The sequence below is a fragment of the Planococcus citri genome, chromosome 2, assembly GCF_950023065.1.
Source record: "Planococcus citri chromosome 2, ihPlaCitr1.1, whole genome shotgun sequence".
NCBI classification, from domain to species: Eukaryota; Metazoa; Arthropoda; class Insecta; order Hemiptera; family Pseudococcidae; genus Planococcus; species Planococcus citri.
This window is the reverse complement of record NC_088678.1, coordinates 71291668-71315815: the sequence shown is the minus strand read 5'-3', so window position 1 is coordinate 71315815 and position 24148 is coordinate 71291668. Positions and strand designations below refer to the sequence as shown.

The 24148-nt window shown below is 35.8% G+C and overlaps 1 protein-coding gene and 1 long non-coding RNA gene across 2 annotated transcripts in view; one reads left to right on the top strand and one right to left on the bottom strand.

Annotated features, from left to right (window-relative positions):
- LOC135837545 (metabotropic glutamate receptor 6) overlaps positions 1–24148 on the bottom strand; it is a 105167-nt gene that overhangs the window by 10201 nt on the left and 70818 nt on the right. The window lies entirely within an intron of this gene.
- On the top strand, positions 1863–3682 carry LOC135834340 (uncharacterized). The gene is made up of 2 exons (XR_010556651.1): positions 1863–2069; positions 3422–3682. It is a non-coding gene; the product is annotated as an uncharacterized LOC135834340 (long non-coding RNA).

The following is a 24148-nucleotide window of genomic DNA, read 5'->3' as shown; positions in this document are numbered from 1 at the left end:
AGTGTCTGTCACAAACACTGGTTGTGAGGAGTGTCTGTCACAAACACTGGTTTTTAGCAGTGTCTGTCACTACCACTGGTTTTTTACTTGGGTTTGAACACACACCCACTGATTTGAATGGTGTCTGACTCTACCACTGGTTTTTACTTGGGGTTGATGACACCCACTGGATTTGAATGGTGTCTGTCACTAACACTGGTTTTAAACAGTGTCTGTCACAAACACTGGTTTCAAGCAATGTCTGTCAGAAACACTGGTTTTGAGCCGTGTCTGTCACTACCACTGGATTTGAATGGTGTCTGTCACAAACACTGGTTTTGAGCGGTGTCTGTCACAAACACTGTTTTTATACAGTGTCTGTCACAAACACCGCTTTAAAACCGTGTCTGACGCAAACACTGCTTTTAAGCATTGTTTGTCACAAACACTAGTTGTAAGCGGTGTCACGACCGTAAGCAGGTGATATTTGGCAGTCCTGGGGTAATTTGGCAGTCTCTCAAACGGAGCAATATTATTGCATACTGCAGGCCTGATTAACACTCAGCAGTGTGCTATCACACCATCTAGGCTTCCCAAGTCCACAAACACCAACATTATGAACATATTTCAACTTTCAATGTAGAGAAATTGAAGTGGGGGCAGAAGCACTGGAGGGGTGTGGATGAGGGTAGCATAAAATTGGACTTCATATTCGTATTCGGGATGTTCGAGTCGTATGAAAATGACACCAACATTATGAAAATAGCTTAACTTTTAATATAGTATAAATTGAGGTGTGGGCAGAGGCACTGGAGGGGTGTAGATGAGGATAATATTTAATTGGTCGTCATATTCGTGTTCGGAGGGTTCGATTCTTATAGAAACGACACCTCGTTTACCAAAAACAGTACTTTACACCAGAATCCATTTCTACCCCCTCTGTAAGTTTTTTCAATTTTTGACCACGGCCCACCTCAATTTTTTTTTGAAAAAAACATACGTTTTTTAGGGGTCAAAAACACACTTAAAAATGCTATTCCCATTTTTGTGCCGAATCATGGTCTTCGCTAAAACGGGTAAACAAAGCTAAAAAACTCTATTTTGAGAGAAAAATATGGTGGGAGGGGGGGGTGAACATTTTTGTGGGGATACCTCTTAAGAATGTTGACAACATACTAAAAAATTTTAAAAATCGGTTCGCATGGTGCTGAGAAATTTTTTTTTATTGTAATTTCAGAAAAAGGGGGTTTCTCAAAAACGGTGGTGGGGGGGGGTCTGGGGGTCTGAAACTTTGCTGACGGAAGGTGCTCAAGGGTACCCACCTTCCATGCAAATATCAACCCTGAAGCTCTCGGGGGCAAATTCACCATACTTATCCAATCCACCTATATAGCCTTTGAGTAAAAGGTTGGAAAATGGATTCCGGGGGGGGGGGGGGGTCGAGGAATTCATCGCGATAATCGGTAGCTCGCTACAGTTCGATGGGTAGCCTGTGGAGTGGGTTTGCACAGTGAAATTCAGCCAAAACACCTCTTACGTACATCTCCCCTGAAAATGAACGTCATATTCGAAATCAATGTTTTACACATTTTATCGAAAAAATGTAAAGTACTTAGTTGTTCTACTATCGTCCCGAAACGTGTTGCAATTTCAAATACTAGGTATGTACCTCTACCTACGTACGTATTCAAAATTATACGACATTTATAAAAAAAATTTGATATTTTGATTTATTCGTAGGTACGAAATTACGAAAGTGGCTCCTTACCAATGACATAATATTTCAAAAATTTGTACCTTATACGTAAATTAGACTGTCAGTATTTTTAGGAAAATTGCACAATTTTTTACTCGTTTTACGTTGGTGTGTACCTACATAAATACCGAACACAAAACGTATTAATGCATATTCGGCTAAAAAGTTGCCACCAAGTTGTCATCGGCTAAGTATTTTATTCGAAAAAAATTGAACAGTTGACGAAATTGGTATTCAATTGAATAAGATGTTCAAGTTTTTGATAATTACTATAATGGCAGTTTGCGCACTGAGCTGCTTGCTTTTGGAGCAAATTAGCGCCGCTCCGAGTCAGGTATTTACCTACTTTTTTAAAAATCTAGATAAATAGGTGTCGGTACCATTAATTCATTATCTGATCCCGAATCCTTGGTTAGTTGGGCTCTACGGGTTCCCAAAGTTGCGAAAAAAAATAATTTTAGGAACCACTGAGTATTATTTTTAAAAACGTTTTCGACCCTGGAGGGCTGGAATTGAGGGTGTTTTGATTTTTGGAAAATTTGGAACCATCATTTTGAACGTACTCCTTTGAACCCCGCTAAAAAGCTTTTTACAGTTTATTAGTATCGAAAGACCTCCATCCTACCAAATTTAGAGCTCAATAAAATTTAGCGCTGGTACTCAAAAATCCAGTTTTCCAATTTTTCGTAATTTCGATATGTATTTTGGGAACCCCTAGAAAACTAGAAATCTGCGATTTGCGCCAAACGTAACGTTTTGAGGTACCATTGGGCTAAATTTAGTAGGATGTAGGTCTATTCAGATACTAATAAGCTGTAAAAAGCGGGTAGGTTCAAAATGCTGGTTCCAAAATTTTCCAAAAATCAACCACCCCCTCAATTCCAGCCCACGAGGGTCAAAAATAAGAAAATCACCTCACATAACGTTTATCAGGTTCAAGCAGATATTTCACGTGAATAAAGTTTTTGAAAATAATACTCAGTGGTTCCTAAAAAATTTTTATTCACCACGTTGGGAACCCATGGAGCCCAAAAAAATGGTTATTTTTGGGTCAACTAACCACGGATTCGTATTTGGGACATTTATTACAATATTTTAACAGTATTTCAGTCGATAACTGTCTGGGCCCAAAAACATGACCTTACCGCAACTCCTCCGTTGGTATGAGTAATGTCAAAAATTTATGGGAATTTTTTCCCACCGTCTTAATGTCAAACGGGAAATGGATCAATTTTTCCGTCGAGTTTTTCAACTCTGATAACGAAATTTCAGAAATAATAATTAATAAGCATTATGCATTTTATATTTCATTCCTTTAAAAATGTGGCATGGCACAGGTAATGGCAAGAATTTATTAAAATTTTTCACGATTTTGAAATTATCTTTTTCCCTCAAGTTTCTCTCACTTGCCCTTCTGCAATCAAATGAGATAGGTCGACAATGGAAATATTTTTCCATTTTCTCCTTTATTTTTCTACCACTTCTCTATACCTATTATACCTACTCTGAGTACCACATAGTTGAGAATCCTGTCATATGAGGAGGTACTTAGGTCTAGGTGCCTACCTACCTGAAATTTTGCCCGATTATTTACGATTTTACTGATAAAAATAACAATGACATCGTTATTTAAAGAATGACATAATTTAGTAACTCTTTATAACGATATCTATTACATATTTTCAGAAACCGCATTCACGACCTCGTAGTTCGTAACGCACGTAAATATCAAAAAGAGGATAACGAAATTTCGGCAATATCACTCCTGATTCACACCTAATACATTTTTACCATCCATGCAGTTAAAACGTTGAGTTTCGGGTAGCAACAAGAAATCAAACTCTGAAGATGGACACACGCACGAATAAAAATCATTAAAATCTATCTCAGTACCAATAAATACATAGTGTTAAGTGTAGAATAATTCAAATAAATGATTTTCCATTCTTTTAATTTCCAGAAACCTGCAACTGCAAGGGAGCAGTGTGCATGGTACAAAGTGGGGGCGAGTTTGCAAATTTAAATTCGAGATTGGTGCCAAAGGGAGGGGAGGGGTTCTGAATTTTCAATAAAAAAAAAACACTCACGCATTTAGCGTGAGAAGACCGGGTTTTCTTCAAATAAAAATCTTTTACGAACGAATTGATTCACTTTTTTTGAAACATTTGAACAGCAATTGATCTGTTTACAATCGAATCGAATCATTTATGAACGATTGACGATTAAATAAATTGATTGATTTCTTGGTGAATCATTCGCAAGCAAATCAATTAATTTACCATTGATTAGGTTTTTGTGAAACTATTGTTTCGGAATTGATCTGTTTTCAAGCGAAGTGAATCGAATCGAATCATTCACACCCGATTGGCGATTGACCAAACTGATTGATTTCTAGGTGAATAATTCGCGGGCAAGTTGATCGATAGTTACTGAATCATTCGCGAACGAATTGATTCGTATAAGTGACTCGTTCGCGAACAAATCGATTCATTTACTTAATTTTTTAGTGAATCATTCGCGAACGAATTGATTCATATAAGTAACTCGTTCGCGAACGAATTGATTCTTATAAATAACTCGTTCGCAAACGAATCGATTCGTATAAGTGAATCGTTCGTGAACAAATCGATTCATTTACACAATTTTTGATGAATCGTTCGCGAACGAATTGATTCGTATAAGTGACTCATTCGAGAACGAATCAATTCATTTACTTACTCAATTTTTGTTGAATCATTCACGAACGAATTGAATCATCTTTTGTGAATCATTCGCGAACGAATTGGTTCGTATAAGTGACTCGTTCGCAAAAGACAAAAGAATCGATTCATTTACTCAATTTTTGTTGAATCATTCACGAACGAATTGAATCATTTTTTGTGAATCATTCGCGAACGAATTGGTTCGTATAAGTGACTCGTTCGCAAACGAATCGATTCATCTACTCAATTTTTTAGTGAATCATTCGCGAACGAATTAATTCATAAATTAAAGAATTATCGGTTCAGCCGTTTTCTAGGTAATGAGTTTCAAAAAATGATGAAGAAAAAATTTGTCGCTTGTTAAACTCGGAAGCATTGATCTTTAGGAACATGATGGCGAAATGTCCGGCTAGTAGCCTACTTACTTACTTGTGAAATTTCAAATTCAATTTTTAATGAATTTTGTGCAAAGTGGATCACCCCATGAAAATTTCCAAAAGCTCAAATTTGTTTGGGATTACGCTCGAAAGCTGTAAAGTTTTGGATCATGGTGATCAGCGACCCAAAATTAGTCCAAAATCCGTTGCTTCTTGCGTGCAAAGTCGCAACTCGCGCCACCCCTTCTGAAACTGCAAGGTCACTACATTGTAGGTACATACTTAAAACACCACCAACCACTCAAAACAGGTTGATTGATGCACACCGGACACTCCTCTCACTCGTCTGCTACACCCGATGTAACTTCACTTCTCGCCTGACCTGGACTGGGAGTGTGGATCGGTGCCTTACTAATCGTCGATCGTGCTCATGACATTGTAATGGTTTATTATCATTACTAACTTGTAGTTTGCAGTACAGCATAATATAGAGACAGATCATAGAGGCTCGTTTCCTCCACAATGATGTATTTGTAACCCTGCCTCACTCCTTATCTTGCTGCCTGTACTATTCCTCTCCTTTTCCTCAATAATATGAGAATATACAGTATAGGTACGTATTTAAAAAATAATTTTAAAAAACTCCACGAATCCGTGAAATATGTTTATTCTCGACACGTGCACGTACAAACCTATGACCAGGAGGGGTTCTCTTATTCAACAATGTGTTTACCATACCATGCCCTTTGCTTTCACACCCTTCATGAACATACACATAGACGCAGGCACGTAAAAGTCTATAGACGTGTCAATATGTCGTTGAGCTCCTAAAACAATTGTAGTGTAATACTAAGTGTGTATGCGAAGGTATCTACGAGTACAATACTCGTGTATTTCTTATAGGCTTGCATCTTGTCTAAGGTATCGAACGGATACCTTTATGTACTTACTATACCATTTATGGTCTATCTAGGTCAGTTTTTTTTTTTTTACTTCATCGATAGGTATTAAATGTTGAATGTGCCCGGTCAAACTATACTATGCTATGCGATGCATGCGGCTTTGTATCACTCTAGCTGCTACAATACCACACGTAATAAGATTATCAAAATAACTCGTAGTCGTAGTGAGTGTAGATTTTGGAAAACCATCTCCATAATATTACGTCAGGGCCATTTATCTGGTCGATTGTTGTTGGAGAAAATCAATTATTTGTAGAAAGCGTTCAAATGTGAAACAGTCAGAGCAGCTATGTCCAATGTCCACGTCCGCCTCTGCCTCTTATAATTCCATTATCCAAACCAAATATGTGCGGTGAATCTTCTTCGGCTCGGGTAGCTTTATTGGCTAATATACTTATTCAGAGTAAAGTATACGTAGGATATGAAATGTGTGTGTGTGTGTGTTGTGTACTCAGGTACGAGTTCGAGTATATCGTTGCTTTATTAGGAAAAGGTCGTAACTACAATTTTTATAAAAAATGAGATAGTGGTATCATTGGAAAGAGAATCTTGTCCTCTACATGATGCAACACTTGAAATTGAATTTCGATGTTTTTTGTTCTCGTAATAGCCGAAACCAAATGGTTTTAAATACACGTTTTCAAAACTGTTACAATGAAAAGGTTCTAAATGATATTGTTTCTCAGATTGAACCTATTTCTTTTGATTTTTGTAATTTGTTGTTAAGAAAAGTCATTATAAACACATAATTTCACGTAATTTCACTGATAAATTGCAGAAAATCAACCTCATCACCTTAAGGATATCGTTCCTGTGTATTTCTTATGGGCTTTTGATGAAAAAAGCTTGACTTAAGGTGAAAGTTCCTTTGTTGAATTTTACTTTTTTCAGTTCAGAGTTCCTCAAATAAAGAAATGAAAAATCAGTGCTACCAGGATGTTTATTTTGAAAATTAGCAGGAAAATGATTGCAATAACCAAGTGTTCTCTTACCTCATCTAAAACTACCAAGTGTACTTGATAGAATGCTCTTTAAAAATTAAAATGCGTTTTCTGAGAAATCAACTTTCATGTAGTTACGACCTTTTCCTAATAAAGCAACGATATGTACTATGCTGTCATCATAGGTCGTAGGTACAGGTACGATACGCGTGTTTAGATGTTTACTTCGAGTACATATCACGTAAGAATAAAGGTTTTTGGTTCCTTTCCTTTACTTTCGTTTTTAATGTGCGATTTTGCGTGGTTTCCATATGGTCGACGATATGGTTTCTGGTTTCTGCGAATTCCTTTTTTGAACCGTTTGGTTGAGGTCAAAGTTCGAATTGATGAAAAACAGGCGATACTGACAATGAGATTGAGTGTTGTGGCTAAAATGACGACTGATTCGATAGGAGGGGGAAGAGAGAAAATTATGCTGAAAATTTAGACTACAAAAATTTTAAGAGGAGAGTTTTGGAAAATTTTCCCCATATGTAATTATTATTTCCAAAACTCCAATATCTTGAAACTGATAGAAGAACTGCTACAAACATTTTGAAATAACTCTGGAAATTTTGTATTTTTTTAGGGTCTCTTTGGACACAGGTGATAGAATTAAGTGTTTCAGGGCATTTTTTTTTTTCAAAAAATGATCCATAAATTTCAAAATGAGTGACTGAGTAACTGCAAACCAAAGGTTTTTTTTGTGCCAAATACAAATTACTCACATTTTTTAGGGCCTCTTTCAACTCAAGTAAAAAAAAGTAATGTTTTTGGTTCAATTTTTTTTCAATTTTTGAAAAATCTCATTGTCAGAAATTGGGGTACTTTATTAACTCTGAAAATTCACTTTTTTATTCCATATTCTAATTACTTACACTTTTTTGAACACTTTCAACACTAGTGAGAAAAAGTGAATGTTTTGGGGCCAAGTTTCTTTTCCAAAAATTGCTTCAAAAAATCTCAAAATGAGTGATTTGACGACTTCAAATTAGAGAATTTCCATTTTTGGACATATGTAGATATTCTAATAACGCGCATCACCTTAAGGACCCTTTCAACGCAACAACAGAAGATGGAAAATACATATTTTCTACTCGAAAAATGCATCAAAAATCTTCAAATGAGTTATGTTGGGTAATTTCAAAATGATGGAAATTTTTTTTCAGACCGTATTCAAATTGCTCACACTTTTTTATAGCCTCTTTCAAAGTGGGAAAAAGTACATTTTTTGGGCTCAAAGTTTTTCATAAAAAAAGGCTCCGTAGGTAAATTCCAAAATGAGTAATTAGGCAACTTCAAATCTCTGAATTGTCTTTTTAGACCACATTCTAATCACTAACACTTTTTAAAGCTTCTTGCAAGATTAAAAAATACATATATTAAATTTTCTGAAAATAAGTTTTTTTTTCTCAAAAAATGCAACAAAAATCTAAAAAATTTGCGATTGGGACGACTTTAAATCTGGAATTTTCTTTTCAGGCCATATTCCAATTATTCATACTTTTTAGGGTCTCCTTTCAAAAAAGTGAGAAAAAGTAAATGTTTTGAAACCCAAGATTTTCATCGAAACATGCTTCGAAAATTCCAAAATAAGCTATTATGCGACTTCAAATCTCTAAATTGTCTATTTAGACCACTTTTTAGTGACTAACAATTTTTAGGGCCTCCTGAAAGATTTTAAGAAAAAGATAGGTAAATTTTCGAGGGCCAAGTTTTAGTTGACAAATTTTTTTTAAATGTATGGTAACAAAAATGCAAATATTCTGTGATCGGGACAACTTTAATCTAGTACTTTTTTTTCATGCCATATTCCAGTTATTCGTATTTATTTATACTTTTTAGGACCTTCTCCTACAAACGTGAGAAAAATGAATATTTTGGGACCAAAGTTTTTAAAAAATCTCAAAATTGAATGATTGAGTGACTTCAAATCCGGATTATTATTTATGTACCTTATTCCAATTGTTCACTTTTTTTTGGGCCTCTTTCAACATAAACAGTGTCTGTTACAAACACTGGTTTTGAGCAGTGTCTGTCACAAACACTGGTTTTGAGCAGTGTCTGTCACAAACACTGGTTTTAAACAGTGACCGTCACTACCACTGGTTTAAAACAGTGCCTGTCACTACCACTGGTTCTAAACTGTGTCTGTCACAAACACTGGTTTTAAAGGGTATTGGTATCAAACACTGGTTTTAAACAGTGTCTGTCACCACCACTGGTTTTAAACAGTGTCTGTCACAAACACTGCTTTTAAACAGTGTCTGTCACAAACACTGAATGGTGTCTGTCTCTACCACTAGTTTTTACTTGGGGTTGATGACACCCACTGATTTGAATGGTGTCTGTCACTAACACTGGTTTTAAACAGTGTCTGTTACAACCACTGCTTTTAATCAGTGTTTGTCACAAACACTGGTGTAACTACCGCAGGTTCTATTTAAAAGCAGTGATCACACAGACACTATATAAAACCAGTGGTAGTGACAGACACTGTTTGAAACAGTGGTAGTGAAAGCCACTGTTTAAAGCCAGTGTTTGAGAAAGACACAGTTTAAAACCAGTAGTAGTGACAGACACTGCTTCAAAGCAGTGTTTGTGACAGACACTGTTTTAAAGCAGTGTTTGTGACAGACACTGTTTAAAATCAGTGATAGTGACAGAAACCATTTAAAAGAAGTGTTTATGACAGACACTGTTTAAAAGCAGTGTTTGTGACAGACACTATTTAAAAGCAGTGATCACACAGACACTATTTAAAACCAGTGGTAGAGACAGACACTGTTTCAAAGCAGTGTTTGTGACAGACACTGTTTAAAACCAGTGGTATTGACAGACACTGTTTAAAATCAGTGGTAGTGACAGACACTGTTTTAATGCAGTGTTGATGACGACTCAGTTTAAAACCAGTGGTAGTGACTTCTGTTACAAACACTGGTTTTGAGCAGTGTCTGTCACAAACACTGGTTTAAAACAGTGTCTGTCACTACCACTGGTTTAAAACAGTGTCTGTCACTACCACTGGTTTTAAACGGTGTCTGTCACAAACACTGCTCTTAAACAGTGTCTGTCACAAACACTGGTTTTAAACAGTGTCTGTCACATACACTGGTTTTAAGCAGTGTCTGTCACAAACACTGGTTTTAAGCAGAGTCTGTCACAATCACTGGTTTTAAGCAGGGTCTGTCACTACCACTGCTTTTAATCAGTGTCTTTCACAAACACTGGTGTAACTACCACAGGTTTTAAAATTTAAACAGTGTCTGTCACTACCACTGGTTTTTACTTGGGGTTGATGACACCCACAGATTTGAATGGTCTGTCACTAACACTGGTTTTAACCAGTGTCTGTCACTACCACTGCTTTTAATCAGTGTCTGTCAAAAACACTGGTGTAACTCCCGCAGGTTTTAAACAGTGTCTGTCACTACCACTGGTTTTTTACTTGGGGTTGAACACACACCCACTGATTTGAATGATGTCTGTCACTAACACTGGTTTTAAGCAGTGTCTGTCAGAAACACTGGTTTCAAGCAGTGTCTGTCACTACCACTGGTTTTGAACAGTGGCTGTCACAAGCACTGCTTTTAAACAGTTTCTGTTACAAACACGGGTTTTGAGCAGTGTCTGTCACAAACACTGGTTTTGAGTGGTGTCTGTCACTACCACTGGTTTTAAACAGTGTCTGTCACAAACACTGGTTTTAAGCAGTATTTGTCACAAACACTGGTAAGCAGTGTCTGTCACAAACACTGGTTTTAAGCAGTGTCTGTTACAAACACTGGTTTTAAGCAGTGTCTGTCACAAACACTGGTTTTAAACAGGGTCTGTCACTACCACTGCTTTTAATCAGTGGCTTTCACAAACACTGGTGTAACTACCACAGGTTTTAAAATTTTAGCAGGGTCTGTCACTACCACTGGTTTTTACTTGTTTTTTTTCAAAAATCTCAAAATGAATGATTGAGTGACTTCAAATCCGGAAATTTTTATTATTTATGTACCTTATTTCAATTTTGTTCACTTTTTTTTGGACCTCTTTCAACATAAAGTAGGTAAGTAAAAGTTTTAGACTTTTGGGTAATGTTTTAAATTCAAAGTTTTTCATCAAAAAAATGTCCAAAAAATCTTTTAGGTCACAAGGTCACATTACAATTATATCCAGTTTTTAGGACCGCTTTCAATCAACATTTTCTATAGGTAAGTGAAAAAAGTAAATCTTTTGGGTCCAAGTTTTGTTTTATTTTACCCCTCCCCCCCAAAAAAAATGCTCCTTAAATCGGAATGAGTGATTAGGAGATTTCAAATCGGCGAATTTACTTTTTAGGTTACATTCTAATCATTTCTACATTTTAGGGCCTCTTTCGACAAGAATAAAAAAAAGTAAGCAGGTACCTACATGTTTAGGGCCCATTTTTTTAATGCACCAAAGATCTAAAAATCCAATTAGGCCTATTTACACTCTTTACGAGTCCCTTTCAGCACAAGTTTACAAATATCAATGCGCTGGACCAAGTTTTTTTTTCGAAGAAATGCTCCAGAAAATTTGAATCTGGAAATTTTCTTTTATAGCCATACTTCAATTCCCTATACTTTCAAGTACACTATTTGAGAGGGCTTTTTCTCACTGTCCGGCTTTTTTGACGCCAGTTTTCTTATTGGTGGAATGGGAGGGGGTGAACATCGCCAATTTTTCAAGTTGTTAAATATTTCTGGCTCTTAATTCACTCCTTTACAATGAAAAAAAACCTCTTAAAAGGAGGGGAGTGTAAGTCGGAAGAGAATGGAGAGGGGAGGGGTTAAAATCTAGCAAGCTCTTCTATGATTTTGTTCCCGCGGAAATAAGACTATGGAGGTCATTATCGAACCTCCAGTAACCCTACTTCTGAATATACACGTTATTTTTACACAGCGTCAAATTTTTATCGGAAAACTTTTCAATTGCCATCGACTCACAGTCAGCTGTACATCTCATTAAAAAGATTAAAGATGAAAAACGAATCAAATTATCCCTTTTGGTAAGACAGTATGGCCAACACAGGCCACTATCGTGCTCGAATAATAAATTCGGACTGTTTACTCGTACCTAATATTAATGTAGGTAACTCGGAACACATAAATAATAAATACAACAGATCTCGTGCCGGGTGCCTCTCTTTTTTTTGCGGTTTCGACGGGTGTTTTAATAGTAGGCTATAAGAATGAACCGCAGACTACGATACATGGTTCGATCTTGACCTAGGTTTTTAAGAGCTGGGTGTCTCGAAAAAATTGCAATATAATTACTCGTATCCTATACCTATACATGGTATCTAACAGATTTCTTTTTTTGAAAAAATCACTACTTTTTCACTACTTTTTTCACTACCTGTCTTCAACTAAATTTTTAGAAAGCTCTCCACTCGACCCCCCCCCCCCTCCACACACACACACACACACACACACCCACAAGAAATTGACAAAATCAAATTTTTCACAGGAAAATTTAAAAAAAAATTGAAATTGAAAGAGAGTTTGAATGCAAAGTATTTATTAATTTCAATTAATTTTTTCTTAAATAATTTTGAAAGCTTTTGGTTCGGGTTTGAATTTTTCAACATTTTCACCATCTTTTTGACTAACTTCACTACTTTTTCACTACTCTCACTGTCCATTTTTAAAATCACTACTTTTTCACTACTTTCACTACCTGTTAGATACCCTGTATTTTGAAAAAAAAAAATATGACGCTAAAGTTAATTTGGACAATTCTTAGACCACTTTTTAGAAAATCTGAAATTTCCAAAATATACCCGAATGGCTCCAAAACAGCCTGAAACCACCTCCAATCGACTCAGCATATTAAAAATGGGGTACCTCTACCTAGACCTACTAAGTAAATTTCATTTCAACGACTCAATTGGGTAAAATGTTGTGGAAATTTCAATTTTCAAAAATCTGCTATAAGGTACTCCAGAACTACCTTTCAAAATGGTTCGAAACCGTTTCCAATCGATTCGTAGGGTCGAAAATAGGGCACACACCAAATTTAAGCTGTTTTGGTCTATTTGGTAAAATTTTGATTTTTGTCCATTTTTGACCCAGGTTTGGTTTTTTAAAAATTCATTAAAAATCAAAATCGTTTGTGAACTCAAAATTTTGATCTACGTTTTCCAAATTCGTATTCGGAAAATCAGATCACCTCAATTCAAACTTTGTAGACAATTATTTTAGCTGATTTTCAAATTCCATGATTTTAGAATTTTTTTTTTCTTTTGATTTGCCATTGAAAATAAAAATTCACGGGTGTAGAAGTGACTTACTTAACTTGTCTCATAAGGATTTATAAAATTACTTACTTATTCTCGTACGCGAGTTCATATTCTATCATTTTTGGAAGGAAATTTGACATTTGTACTCACCTGGAACAAAGAAAAATTAAGGTGGATTAGTTAGTTATAAAATTATTGGTCAATCAACAAATATGAAATAATAGTGGTCGAAGGCCAAAGTAAAAATTCTGACAATCTCCATATTGTTTAATAAAGAGCCAGAAATGAATATTCACATACAAAGTATCATGAAAATTACTCAAAAACATCAAAAATTGACGGACCATCAGAAAACGACCAAAATTTGAGGAAATGTCTCGTTTGGGTAAACTTTCACACAGACTGCTCAAATGCTTAGACTATTGAAAAATTAAATGATAATTTGTCAAAACTGCAGAAAGTGCCATAACATTCTCCAAATTGACCCCCCCCCCTTCCCTTCTTAATGTAAAATCCAATTTCATTTGAAACGTCAAGATTTTCAAAACTGAACATTCCACGTAATTTACAACTCAATTCAACACTTTTTGGACTTCTGATACCTAGTAGCAATTTTCTAGTCCATCTGTACCTTTAACAATGTATACGTAAGAGTTACCTACGAATCACATACGAGTACGTACGAAACCCAAGAAGAGAAAGAGGGGGTGGATCGGTATACAAGGCAAAGGGGGCGAGCTCTGTTCAGTGCTCAGATGGAAATTTCGCTAAATAGTAAAATGTTTACGACTTGGCGCGCGGTGTCTGCGTATATATAGATAACTCGATAACAACCCAATAAATCCCCTCGTATAGGTTATTTCACAATACGATTTAAATCTTTTATAATTTATGTTAATGTTTCCGTCGGTGCATTTTTTTTTGTTGCAGCTCCGCTCTCTCGCTCCTCCCCAAGCCGTAGCTCTCGGTTGGCCGACAGTTTGAACAGTTATGGTCACCGAGACCGCGCGCGATAAAAAGCTTTAAGAATTTTAATATTTACAGCTGTAAAGTAGTTAATTTACAATGCTCTGGACGGCCGCAGCCGCGTCGGCCGGCGCTCTTCCACCACGTCGTCGTTGTAGTGGTAGTTGTCCAGCTCCAGTACACATTATACGAGTACTTAGACTCGGGTACGAGTACCTACTCCTCGTGGCTCGTACGCAACATATGTAAGCGACTAATGCACGATTGCCAATGTAAATGTCATTCAGTCGCGCTCGAAACATGTTTAAGCGAATGAAGAAAAAGAAGAAAAAAAGAAAGAAAGAAAGAAAAGGACAGAAGAACGTTAAACAAAAGGGCGATAAATGCTCGTCGTGAATGTGGCGGACGTGCGCGCCTTGCCCGGTCTCTCGGCTCGGTCTCGCCTTGTCTTCTGCGATTATGGAAAAGAGCAGCGTGAAAAATTTATGTTTCACGATCGTCGCCTTGCGCCACCCCTTCTCTACCCCCTGTCGAACTGTATGGCGAATCGCAAACGTACATTCAATAAAAAAAATTGAAAAAAAAAAACTCATTTACCGAAATGTGTATTGCCAAGAAGGGGGTTTAAAGACTCGACAGCGATTAGTGAAATAAAAAAATTTGGGGGGTGAGGGGGTTGGGTGGACGCAGCAAAAAGCAAGATTTTTATGGAAATTATTGGTAAGAAGGTGATGGTTTTTGACAATTTCTGGCAAAAAAAACGAGGCTATTGGCATAATTTTTGCAAAAAAATTTTAAAAATTTGTAATTTTGACAACAAAAAAAAGAATTTCTGCCAAAATCAAAAATTTGACAATTTCAACAAGAATCAGATATTTTTAGAAATTATTGGCAAAGAAATTACCTACATTTCTTACAATTAAGTAAGTAGACATTTTTTTCTAAAAATGAATCTTTTTTGCAGTTTTTAGGTAAAAAAAACGATACTTTTTTTTTGGCAATTTCAAGTAAAAAAGCGAGACTTTTTAATTACTAAAAACAGCAAGAATTTTAAAATTTTTTTAGAAAAACGCAAACTCTGACAATTTTAACAAAAAGCCGAACTTTTCGAAAATTACTGGTAAGAAAGTGAAGCTTTTTCGTTAATTTCTGGCTTAAAAAAACGAAACTTTCTGTTTTCGAGTTTTTATTGGCAATTTCAAGGTAAAAAACTTGAGAAGAGAAGACCGACTTTTCGTAAAATAAAAATCTTTTACGAACGAATTAATCCACTTTTTTTAAACAATACATTCATTCGCGAACGAATCGATTCGTACAAGTGACTCGTTCGCGAACGAATCGATTCGTATAAGTGACTCGTTCGCGAACGAATCGATTCGTGTAAGTGACTCGTTCGCGAACGAATTGATTCATTTACTCAATTTTTGTTGAATCATTCACGAACGAATTGAATCATTTTTTGTGAATCATTCGTGAACGAATTGATTCGTATAAGTTACTCGTTCGCGAAAGAATCGATTCATTTACTCAATTTTCGGTCTAAAAATATAAAATTCAGATTTGTACTAAAATTTTGAAAATTTTTCATTTTCTGGTCAAAACATTTCTAAATAACTCCTTTCACATGTTCAATAAACAGCTTCCTTCGGCCCCCTACCCATATAATATTGGTCCTCTTGTGTAAAGATCCCCAAAGTTGAAAAACATGTTTAAAAAATCAAAATTTCTCAAATTTGTCTTTTAGAAGAAATTGTGTTGAAGAAAATGCGTTAGAGAAAGTTACGTTGGGAAATTCATCATTATGAATACAGTTTTCGAAAAAATGACATTAGAAAAATTTGTTATCAAAGAAAACGTGATAGAATCAAGTTTTTTCTGGTCATAAGTCGAGTTTCTTAAAGTTTAGGAGCGATTTCGGGTCTGCACATCCGAGACAGTGTTTTTAGCTCAAAAATTTTCAAAAAATTGTCCAAAAAATGATCTACAACTTTGAAAATTGTCTTTTCTAGTCATAAATCGAATTTTCTGAGGATTGGTGGCGGTTTCCAGTCTGAAAGGGTATTTTTTGAGCCCCAATAATTCCAAAAAATTGTCCAAAAGTGTGCGAAAAATGCGATTGGACAGCTGCAACTTTGGGTATCGTTTCTTTTAGACACAAGTCGGGGTTACTGAAGTTTGGGCCAAATTTTGAGTCTACGCATCTAAAATAGTATTTTTGTACCAAAAATTTTCAAAAAAATTGTCAAAAATAGTCGGAAAATGCGATTGGGCCGTTACAATTTTGGGAATCGTCTTTTCTAGTCACAAGTCAAGTTTTTTAGGGTGTAGATGCAATTTCGAGTCTGCGTATCCGGAACGGTATTTTCTGGGCGCAAAATTTTCAAATAACTGTCCAGAAATGGTCGAAAAAAATGCAATCGGGCAGCTACGACTTTTGGTTTCGTCTTTTCTACTCACAAGTCCAGTTTCCTAAACTTTGAACCCAAGTTTGAGTGTGCGTATCTTAAAAAGCATTTTTTGGGCCCAATATTTTTGAAAAATTTACCAAAAAAAGTCAAAAAATGCAGCCCATGGGCTGCTACATTTTTTGGAATCGTCTAAAATTCGTATTTCGACGAAAAAAAACGATTCCTGAAATTGTAGCTCTTCAATCGAATTTCTCGTCCATTTTTGGGCAAATTTTTTTGAAAATTTTGGGCTCCAAAAAACCCTTCCGAACACAGACTCGAAATCGTACCCAAACCTTGGGAGACTCAACTTATACGACCAGAAAAAGACTATTTTCAAGATTGTAGTTGCCCAATCGCGTTTTTTGCTCATTTTTGGACAATTTTTTGTCAATTTTGAACCCAAAAATAGATAACTTTTCGGATGCACAGACTCGAAATCGCTTCCAAAATCTAGGAAACTTTTTTTTCTCAAAATTCCAGTTTTTCAGATTTCGTTTTGAAAATTTCAACGTTTTGTAAAAAGCAAAAATTGAACGAAGGATTTTTTTCTCGCATTTGTGCTTTGAGCATAAAAATTGAAAATTTACAGCAAATTAAAAATTTTTGTGTTTTTGATTCAAAATTTTGATGATTTAATCATAGGTACCTAATTTTTTTCAATCGAAATGTGATTTTCCGAGGTTTTAAAAAAGAGTTCAACTTTTTTGACAAAATTAGAAAAACTTATAATTTTTGAAATTAGTTGATTACTTACGAGATTTTGGCTTAAAGAAAAAACTTTTTCAATCAAAATTAAAATTTTTACACTTTTTTCAAGGCAACGTTCTTGCATTCTTGTCTCAGTATCTTAAAAATTTTCCTTTTTCCTGTCAAAATTACACGTTCTTTACAATTTCTCACAAGTCCGATTCAATATGATGGATTTTTCAAAAATTTTGAATCATTTTCGAAAATTTTCCCATTCAGCAAAGGTAATATAGACATTCTCATGTTAATAATTATGCAAGTTGGAAAATATTTGCACAAAAATGACATATTCCTGCGGCTGCATTTGGTCTCCTCACGTACCTATACGCATCTATAAGTATAAGATGTATAAATAGTAATCTTAGCCGAAAGGGCCGACTTGCCAAGGAGGGATGTGTTGGGAAGGGGATCAGGTCGCTACAGATCGTGATTATGCGAGATGATGTAGGCTCGCCAAGAGGTGATTGACCGAATCAACCAGGGTTTTGTTTTCATTTATGCATAAGATAGCTTTTGTGTTTGGTTTTGAATTGCGAATACGTACATATATAAGTATAAGTACTCGTACATCTCGGCTAGCGAGAGAGGGGCGTGAGGCGCCGACCATGCGAGCTTCTCCTCTATTGTGATAAATTGATCGCGGCAACGTGCAATGTGCCTCCGCAGGCTTCTTCACCAAGCTACGAGTATACTCTTTAGTGGGAAATTTCGCTGGGCAAATTTTTACTTCGACTTTATTGAAAGAGAAGATCAGCAATAACTCGATGCCTTTAAGCTAAACATAGCTAAGTATAAAGTCAAAGAGAATCTTTCTAAATAACACGCGACGTGATCGTTGATGGCGTTGAATGACGAGTACGTTAATCGAGTAGGACTATGTACTTGCAGTGAGTTACATATGTAAAAGTATGTATGACTAGTGTTTCTCCCTGCTCTCCTGCCGCGGTCTGCAGTGCCTAAGGCCGCGACGACGTTGCTGATTCTTCATCGTATACGCGTTCCGATCAGCTAATTATAATATTTACCTGGAATAACGGTAGTTAGGTGGTAATGAGAGTGTTACTTTGATTAATGATCTTTCGAACCAATAATATAAGTAATATTCGACGTACGCGATAAAAATATCGTTCGCGTAAGGATTCGGTAACAACGATTAGGTTATATTTTTTAATTAATTTCTTTCTACACATTGTAAGTTGTGCGTAAGTAAGCTTAGCATACCTACTTGGAGGCTGCAACATGTGAGAGTTGTAATTAATATTACGTACGTGGAAAAGTGTCGGAACGATTTCATATTCGCGATTCCGAGATCCGAGTTGATTGATTGGAAAACAAAGGCGGAGGGAAGGGGAGGGAATACGAAAAGTGTTGAAAAGATATACCTAGTAATACTTATACCCATGCAATCGGGTTGATCGCGATAAAAAAATGTTGCAGGATTTTGACCAAATTTAGTGGAGACCTTCACTTTGAGTTGAAAGTTACCCCAAAAAAGTTTTGGCTCTTGAGATGACCCTGAAGGGTATATATAGTTCTTCATTTCTTCAAAGTAGGGGAATTTTTGAAAAAATCCTGTTTTTTTTTGCTCTAGCCCCTGCCCAACATGTTTTGGGAAAAATGGTCTCTGCGTCGACCTAGACCTTTGCCATCAAAATTCAAGACCACTTCTAGGGTTTTGCTGAGCGGTTGAAAATGTTTTCCTCTCAAGTATTTGGTAAAGGCGAAACGTGGAATACCAAAAAAAAATTATAATGTTTTGGCTGTTTATCTCAATGTTTTGAAATTGGCAATGGTGGCCAAAAAATTGTTAAAGGTCTGAAAAAGTATTCATAATTTGTTGATGTCTCCCCCCCCCCCCGCCTCGCCTCTCTGTGTCACATAAGGTCAGAAAGTCAACAAGTTTTTTTCTGATTTTTATGTATTGTAAGGAAGTCAGCAGATTTATTTTCTTCAAATTTTCAAAAGTCAACTTCGCAAAGTTTTTTAAATGTGCCATGTTACAGAGTCGACTATATTTTTTCCAGGTTTTCAAAACTCGACTAACTGTCTTCAAGTTTTTAACATTTTGGAAAGACCCCCACCCCCCATTCCGACGCAAAAAACATCCGTGATAGAAACTATGATTTTTTTCAAAAAAAAAAAAAAAAAAATCTAGTTTGAAAGTTTCAGAACTGCTCCAAATGGTTTGAAACCGTTTCTAATCAATTCAGTGAGTGAAAAACTTACTTTCTTTCTTTTTTTTTACAAATTTTCAAAAATTTAATTTTTTTATTTAAAGTTCTGCCTTTTGCTGAAATCGTCGATATCTCAGATTTTGTCAAAATTCTCCATAAACTGTATTTTTTGCTAAAAATTAGCCAATTTGGCAAAAAAGTTTTAGTTTTTTTCCTAAAAATTTTCTAAAAGCCTGTTTTAGCCGAAAAAATCTGAAATTCTCGATTTTTCACCGAAAAATTGTAAGAAACGATCTCACTTTCTCAACAATTGAAAAGTATTGTATTTTTGAAAAAAAAAAGTTTTGTTTTTCGCCAAACATTGCTAAAAATTTCAACTTTTTTACTTGAAATTGCCAAAAAAATGCAATTTTTTACTTAAAAACTGCAAAAAAGCATCACTTTTTGAAAAAAAAAATCTCCAAGAAATACATAATTATATAATTAATTTCTATGCCAATAATTCCCAAAAATATCTAATTTTCGTTGGAATTTTCGAACTTTTGCTTTTCGACAGAAATTCTCATTTTTTTCAGCAAAACTGCTGAACATTTCTATACTTTTTTCCCAAAAAATTATGTTAATGTCTCGTTTTTCTGTCAGAAATTCTTTCCAATAATTTTTCAAAAATCCTACTTTTTGCTGAAATTATCAAAGTCTTGCTTTTAGCCAACAATTGACAAAAAATGCTAGCTTTTTATAAATTTAAAAGTCTCGCTGTTTTACTTGACATTGCTAAAAAAAAGTCTCGTTTTTATTACCTTTTAAATATCCTGGCAAAATTTCTTTTTAAAATTGCAATTTTTTGCCCAAAAGTGGCCATTTCAAAATTGAAAAAATCCAAAAGTGGCCACTTGAAAAAAAAAGATCAAAGTTTCACCAAATTCAGTGCTTTTGACCAATTTTTCATCCAAAAAATAACTTCAGCAACTAAAAAAATTCGAAAAAGTGACTAAAATGTAACCCAAAAAAGTTTTAAAAACCTGTGAAAAACATTTTGATGTACTTACCCAGAAAAAAAATTAGAAAGCTAAGAAATGTAGGTACTCGTAACTTGTTTACCAATAATTCTCAAAAATATCCAATTCTTGTTAAAATTTGCCAAATTTTTGATTTTGGAGAGAAATTCTTTTTTTTTAAGCAAAATTGCTAAAGATTTTTACTTTTTTTCTAAAAATGATGCCAAAGTCTCGTTTTAGTTATGCATAACTTTCTTACCAAAATTATTTCCAGAAATCTTGCTTTTTGTGAAACATTAAAAAATTCTCACTTTTTCACAAAGTTGCTAAAAGCTGTCGGTTTTTTTGTGAAAAGTTCCAAAAAGTCTCTTATTTTTTTCAGAAATTTGTCCGAAAATTTCGCTTTTTTGCCAGAAATTTCCAAAAAGCCCTTCCTTCGGTTAAAATTGTCACTTATAAAAGTCTCACTTATTGCTAAAATTTTGACCCCTGGACGAGTATACTCGTCCACGGTACCGGATGGGAATCAAAAAATAGCATTTTTTCAGGGGTTTTCAACTTTTTTAACGCAGATACGTAAAAATAGGGGTCAACTAGGTCAACATCACCAGTCAAAACTTTTTTTCATGTTTTAAATCAAAAAATCGCATTTTTTTGCTAACTTTCAATTTTTCAAAATCGACTTTACGAAATAATGCCACACCAATTTTTTAACATGTTGTTCAGCGTGAAAAGTTGTCCATAATATATTTTTTTCAGAATTTCTAAGAGTCGGAATGATATGAAAACTACGTTTTGAAACATACCAAAAAGCCTTTCAAGACCCCTAACTATTGGGAAAAGTTCCATTTTGATCGAAAACTTTGACATCCCCTAGCAGCCTTTAAAAAGGGCTAGAGGGCTGCGATTTGCGCCATTGGTCATCACTTGCAAAGGTCTTTCTACAGGGAAAATTTTATAAAAATCGTCGACCCCCCCTTACCACTTCTTGGTTGAATTGACGTGGAATGACCCATTCACGATACTCCCTCCCAGGATGTAGATGAAAAAGTGTTTCTGCTGTCAAAAATCATCATTGGCTAGTACATAGGAGCTGGCTAATTTCAAGTTAAGGTATTCGACAGAAATTCTTCTAATCTCGTCTTTTCAGCATTTCACCAACATCCACGAAAAAATTTAAATTTCTTACCAAAAAACCAGAACACCAAAACGAGCTAAGCCATCACTTTGACATGCACAATATCATACCCATACACCACAGGCTACCGCCGGAGCACATTCTGCTCAACATCTACATATACATGCTGCATACTACACTCTCGCTGCAGCCAATGCAGCCACAGCACCCAACCGATACCGCATTTTTTCCTCTTTATAGGTGCACGTTCTCTGTCACTTGAAATAGACTGGGTAAAAAAAAAATGAAATAAAATATCCATTGTACGTAGCTATAGCCTAGGTAGAGAAGTATACCTACTAGTACAATATGGCATAGCAGAATGTTAGAGCAGCCATAAAGTACGCTCGGCCATATAATTGAATTATTGTATCTCGATAAGGCTGCGGCATTAATATCGCGCAACATGTGCGAGGATAATTTGTGATGGAGACGGCTAGAGCTATAGATGGGGACTGTGTGTTGAGCTGGCTCTGGCTGCATGGCGCAGCGCGACGACTTGGAATTAAAATATTTTACGTCCAGATCGTTTCGTAAATTGTACATGGATAAGTTAAAGGTAGGTGCCTGTGTCTATATGGCCGAGCCAACTGCTCTTAAAAAGATTGTCCTTCGACGGGCACGTTAAATAGCCGACGATAATGAGATTTTAATTTGATATCCGAACCATACTCGTAAGTGAGGAAAAAAGAAAAAGAGAGAGGACAAGAAAGCTAAACAGAGCCACCTTATATGTATGGTACGAGTAGATATGCATATACAACGTTCGAATATGTCGCACATCGTCATGTCTCAAAGGTGTCAAATTTTCCATCGCGTCGTGGTACGCAGACGTAGAAGTTTAGAAATACTACACATATTTCCTATATTGGTATGCGTGTAAAAGGGACCTGTAAAGCACCTCTCACTGTCCAATGTCCATAGGGGGGCTAACAATAGACGCGTAATCGTTAATTTATCGTTATGAGAGATTTACATACGATTAGTGTGAGCACGTACCTTACCTATATGTGGCCACCATAATATGCTATCTATGGTCGCATATCGTATGGGGCCGTTATTATAGTACACTATTTCAAAGTCGAACCGGTTCCAAATAGAGGAAATTTTTCCTGTTCGTCTCTTTGACGGTTTTATGGGGAGTTTGTGGTGTAATTGCGCTATGTGCGGCGCGATGAAATAGGTCATTGTAGCTTTTAAAACCAGGCAACGCGAGATGAAGAAGCTGAAGCTCCCGAGATGATCGGAAATACATCCACGATGACCGTCGTCGTCGTGTTGCGTAACTTAACGGATTTAACTCGTCGCGGGATCACGTATGCGCTCTACGGAGGGATAACACGTCCGAGGGATAAGTGACCATTTGGGAACCGGTTAATGGACCATAATCTACGTTACTGTGGTGATAAGAGTCTCGGGTTATGGCATGCTATAGGTACTTACTGGATACGTTCGCCTCACGAGTTAGGGGTCACTGGAGCGAATGTCCATTCCAGATGAAAGGATGAAAAGTAATCCGGCTTCAAGCTCCCTGTTTGAAGCCATTTTTTTCATCTTTTATTGAAGGAAAGGAGGACCCAAAATTTACTTTCAAAGTAACCTGATTTTGATGCAAGTAACAAGAAACCTCACCAGTGTACAACCGATTTTTTTTAATGTAAAAGGATCCCCAAGATGGTCTGCGATAAAATTTACAAATGCTTAAAAAATAAAAACATTTTTGAAAAAAACATCATTTCAGGCTGTTTTGTACCAATAGACCTAAATTTGATGGGAAAGAAAAGGTACCTATTGTAGGACAATGATCCTGAATTTTTTTTCAATTTTTTCAAACCCTCAACAATGATCTCAAAATTTACTTTGAACAGTTCAAATACTCATTGGAGGGGGCGGGGTAAAGTCCGAATTCTGGAAGAAGATCGAGAAAATAATTTTTGCATTTTTCAGCGTTTTTTCTACAACTGATTAATTTTTCAGAATTTTTCAAGCAGTGGGTACGTGCCGCACCATCCTCATAAAACAATCTCGAAAACCCATGTTTCGATCATATTAATGCAAAATAAATACCTATAAATACATACAAGGTGTCTAAAAAAATTTCAAAATGAAAAAGCAGCACTTTAGAAAGACTTTTGATAGGACATTAATCAAACAATTATGTTTTTTGGGAGGGAGGAGGGCGTTGGGTCAGTATTTTATGAGTCAATTTTTCGCTTTTTTCAAACGTCTTTGAACATTCTAAGATTTTTTCGAAAGGTGGAGGGTGTCAAAGAGACCTTTTTTTAGAACCCTCTCCCCTCCACAATTTTTTAAATGAAAAAATCTGGTTTTTTGATAAATTTCACATGGTTTTACATTTTATCCAGGGAATTTCGAAATTACCAACCTTTAACAGTTCCCATCTGACATAAAAAATGATCCTACTTTGAGAGGCCACCGTTTCACAGCAGGGGCAGGTGAAAACTGAAAAATTTTTTGGGGCCAATTCAACTCTAAATCTTCAACATGATATTTCAATTTTTAGCAAAATCAAAGACTGCATAAATTTTTCAATCCACCCTAATATATAGGTAGGTGCAGGTACAGTGGCGTAGCCAGGATTTTCTCAAAGAGGGGGCAAAACCAGA